Consider the following 4,773-nt stretch of genomic DNA (forward strand, 5'->3'; position numbering starts at 1 on the left):
CTCTACGGTAATCAACTGTCAGATTTCTCATCTCAGATGAAAAATACTAGGTACAGCTACCGCATGGCTAATCATCTGTCGGTTCCCGCTAGCATCGGAATAGAATCCATTGATCCTTTTGTGCACTGTCACTTGCGCCCAACATTCGCAGGTTTGAAGTTCGTCACGGTCATTCCTTCCCGGATCCTACTCGAAATACCACAGACAAGGTTTAGACTTTTTGGATCCCATGAATGGCTGCCCATTTGGTTCTAGCCTATACCACGAAGATACTAATCTCACGGACTCGGTCCGTGTATTAGATATCCAAGAGAATATACTCCAGCTGTCATCCAATGACTACGTTGAACATCATGTAGACCGCTTTGTGGTTGTCAGGCACGCGATCTTGGCTAAGCGAGTAATGAAGATTGGGTGATTGTCACGGGTGACCCCTTCATTCTGACTTAACTGAATTAAGTACGAGAGTATATCTTGGAGAAGAAGTAGGCGTGAATTGAATAGAAAACAGTAGTAATTGCATTAATTCATGAAGAACAGCAGAGCTCCACACCTTAATCTATGGGGTGTAGAAACTCCACCGTAGAAAATACATAAGTGAAAAAGGTCTAGGCATGGCCGTGATGAGCGGATAATATATACGCTTTTTGGCATTATTTTTACATAGTTTTCAGTATGATTTAGTTAGTTTTTAGTATATTTTTATTAGTTTTTAATTAAAATTCACATTTTTTTACTTTACTATGAGTTTGTGTGTTTTTCTGTGATTTCAGGTATTTTCTGGCTGAAATTGAGGGACTTGAGCAAAAATCAGATTCAGAGGTTGAAGAAGGACTGCTGATGCTGTTGGATTCTGACCTCCCTGCACTCAAAGTGTATTTTCTGGAGCTATAGAACTCTAAATAGCACGCTCCCAATTGCGTTGGAAAGTAGACTTCTAGGGATTTCCAGCAATATATAATAGTCCATACTTTGATTAAAGATAGATGACATAAACTGGCGTTGAACGCCAGTTCCATGCTGCATTCTGGAGTCAAACGCCAGAAACAGGTTGCAAAGTGGAGTTAAACGCCAGAAACAGGTTACAAACTGGCGTTCAACTCCAAGAAAGACCTCTACACATGTAAAACTCAATGCTCAACCCAAGCACACACCAAGTGGGCCCCGGAAGTGGATTTCTGAATCATTTACTCATTTCTGTAAACCCTAGTAACTAGTTTAGTTTAAATAGGACTTTTTACTATTGTATTTGGGATTCTCTTTGATTAGTTTTAGGCTATCTTAGACCTTTATGGGGGCTGGCCATTCGGCCATGCCTGAACCTTTCACTTATGTATTTTCAACGGTAGAGTTTTTACACTCTATAGATTAAGGTGTGGAGCTCTGCTGTTCCTCATGAATTAATACAAAGTACTACTGTTTTTCTATTCAATTCAAGCTTATTCCTTCTCTAAGATATTCATTCGCACCCAAGAACATGATGAATGTGATGATTATGTGACGCTCATCATCATTCTCACCTATGAACGCGTGCCTGACAAACACTCCCGTTCTACATGCAAACAAGCTAGAATGAGTATCTCTTAGATATCTAATACAGGGGACCGAGTCCGAGCTATTAGAGTCTTCGTGGTATAAGTTAGAACCCATGGATGACCATTCTTGAGATCCGGAAAGTCTAAACCTTGTCTGTGGTATTCCGAGTAGGATCTGGGAAGGGATGGCTGTGACGAGCTTCAAACTCGCGAGTGCTGGGCGTAGTGACAGACGCAAAAGGATAGTAAATCCTATTCCAGTATGATCGAGAACCGACAGATGATTAGCCATGCAGTGACAGCACATTAGACCATTTTCACAGTGAGGATGGGATGTAGCCATTGACAACAGTGATGCCCTACATAAAGCTTGCCATGGAAAGGAGTAGGAATGGTTGGATGAAGGCAGCAGGAAAGCAGAGGTTCAGAGGAACGAAAGCATCTCTATACACTTATCTGAAATTCTCACCAATGAATTACATAAGTATCTCTATGCTATTTTAATTATCTTTTATTCCACTATAATCTCTTAATACATTTGAATCTGCCTGACTGAGATTTACAAGGTGACTATAGCTTGCTTCAAGCCGACAATCTCCGTGGGATCGACCCTTACTCGCGTAAGGTTTATTACTTGGACGACCTAGTGCACTTGCTGCTTAGTTGTACGAAGTTGTGAAACAGAGTTAAGAAACATGAACGTGCGTATACAGTTTTTAGCGCCGTTACTAAGGAAGGAATGATCACGATTTCGCACACCGAGTTTTTGGCGCCGTTGCCGGGGATTGTTCGAGTTTGGACAACTGACGGTTCATCTTGTTGCTCAGATTAGGTAATTTTATAATTTTAAGCTTTTTATTTCTAATTTTCGAAAAATAAAAAAAATTTAAATTCATAAAATCAAAAATATTTTATGTTTCTTGTCTGAGTCTAGAGTCAAGTTTTAAGTTTGGTGTCAATTGCATCTTTTTAATTTTCTAAAAAAATTATTTTCGAAAATTTCATGCATTGCATTCTTCATGATCTTCAAGTTGTTCTTGGCCAGTCTTCTTGTTTGATCTTCATATTTTCTTGTTTTGTGTCTTTACTTATTTTTCATATGCATTCTTGAATCATTAATGTCTAAAGAATAAAAATTTTTAAGTTTTGTGTCTTGCATGTTTTCTTTTCTTGAAAATTTTTCAAAAATAAGTTCTTGGTGTTCATCTTGACATTCATAGTGTTCTTGCATGCATCACATGTTTTGATCCAAAATTTTCATGCATTGAGTCTTTTTATTGTTTTTCTCTTTCATCATTAAAAATTCAAAAATCAAAAAAATATATTTCCCTTATTTCACTCATACATTTTGAAAATTTGGATTGAATTTTTTAAAACTTTTTAAAATCCAATTGTTTCTTAGGAGTCAAGTCAAATTTTCAATTTGAAAATCTTATGTTTTTCAAAAATCTTTTTCAAAAAAATCCAAATCTTTTTCATTCTTCTTTCATAATTTTCGAAAATTTCAAATTAATTTTCAAAAATCTTTTTCTTATTCTTATTTCATATTTTCGAATTTAATACCAACATTTAATATGATTGATTCAAAAATATTAAGTTGTTACTTGCCTATTAAGAAAGGTTCAATCTTTAAATTTTAAAATCATATCTTTTTGTTTCTTGTTAGTCAAGTAATCAACTTTAGTTTACAAATTTTAAATCTTTTCAATTCCTTATCATATCTTTTTTGATTGACTTTCAAATCTTTTTCAATCAATCTTATCTTTTTGTTTCAATCATATCTTTTTCAATTTAAATCATATCTTTTTCAAAAACAAATTTCAAATCTTTTTCAATCAATCATATCTTTTTATTTCAATCATATCTTTTTCAAAACTGTCCAACTAACTCTCTACCTTTAATTTTCGAAAATTCCTTCCCTCTTTTTCAAAATTTTATTTTAGTTAACTAATTGTTTTAATCTTTAATTTAATTCAATTTCAATTTTTGAATTTTCAATTTAATTTTAAAATATTCTTATTTTATTTCATTAAATTTTTGAATTCTTCTCTCATCTCTAATCTCCCTCTATTTATTTATTCATCCATTAACACTTCTATCCTCACCCTTGTGTTTAGATTCTCATCTCTTCCTCCTTCTATTCTTACTTTCTTCTACTAACATAAAGGAATCTCTATACTGTGACATAGAGGATTTCATATTTTCTTTTTTGCTTTTTCTTCTTTTTCATATGAGCAGGAACAAGGATAAGAACATTCTTGTTGAAGATGATCCTGAACCTAAAAGGACTCTAAAGAGGAAGCTAAGGAAAGCTAAAGCACAACTCTCTGGAGAAAATCTGACAGAAATTTTCGAAAAAGAAGAAGATATGGCCGAAAATAATAACAATGCAAGGAGGATGCTTGGTGACTTTACTGCACCTAATTCCAATTTACATGGAAGAAGCATCTCAATCCCTACCATTGGAGCAAACAATTTTGAGCTTAAACCTCAATTAGTTTCTCTGATGCAACAGAACTGCAAGTTTCATAGACTTCCATCTGAAGATCCTTTTCAGTTCTTGACTGAATTCTTGCAGATCTGTGATACTGTTAAGACCAATGGGGATGATCCCGAGGTCTACAGGCTTATGCTTTTCCCGTTTGCTGTAAGAGACAGAGCTAGAGTATGGTTGGACTCTCAACCTAAAGATAGCCTAAACTCTTGGGATAAGCTGGTCACGGCTTTCTTAACCAAGTTCTTTCCTCCTCAAAAGCTTAGTAAGCTTAGAGTGGATGTTCAAACCTTCAGACAGAAAGAAGGTGAATCCCTCTATGAAGCTTGGGAGAGATATAAGCAACTGACCAAGAAGTGTCCTTCTGACATGCTTTCAGAATGGACCATTCTGGATATATTCTATGATGGTCTGTCTGAGCTATCAAAGATGTCACTGGACCATTTTGCAGGTGGATCCATTCACCTAAAGAAAACGCCTGCAGAAGCTCAAGAACTCATTGACATGGTTGCTAATAACCAGTTCATGTACACTTCTGAGAGGAATCCTGTAAGTAATGGGACGCCTCAGAAAGAAGGGAGTTCTTGAAATTGATACTCTGAATGCCATACTGGCTCAGAACAAAATATTGACTCAGCAAGTTAATATGATTTCTCAGAGTCTGAATGGAATGCAAGCTGCATCCAACAGTACTCAAGAGGCATCTTCTGAAGAAGAAGCTTATGATCCTGAGAACCCTGCAAT

The 4,773-nt window shown here is 35.7% G+C and overlaps 1 non-coding gene across 1 annotated transcript; it reads right to left on the bottom strand.

Annotated features, from left to right (window-relative positions):
- Positions 1-4,296: 4,296 nt before the first annotated feature.
- On the bottom strand, positions 4,297-4,404 carry LOC148567013 (small nucleolar RNA R71). The gene has a single exon (XR_015882314.1). It is a non-coding gene; the product is annotated as a small nucleolar RNA R71 (small nucleolar RNA).
- Between the last annotated feature and the right edge of the window lie 369 nt (positions 4,405-4,773).

This window comes from Arachis ipaensis, chromosome B4, assembly GCF_059453495.1.
Source record: "Arachis ipaensis isolate K30076 ecotype BB chromosome B4, ASM5945349v1, whole genome shotgun sequence".
In the NCBI taxonomy this organism is placed as follows: Eukaryota; Viridiplantae; Streptophyta; class Magnoliopsida; order Fabales; family Fabaceae; genus Arachis; species Arachis ipaensis.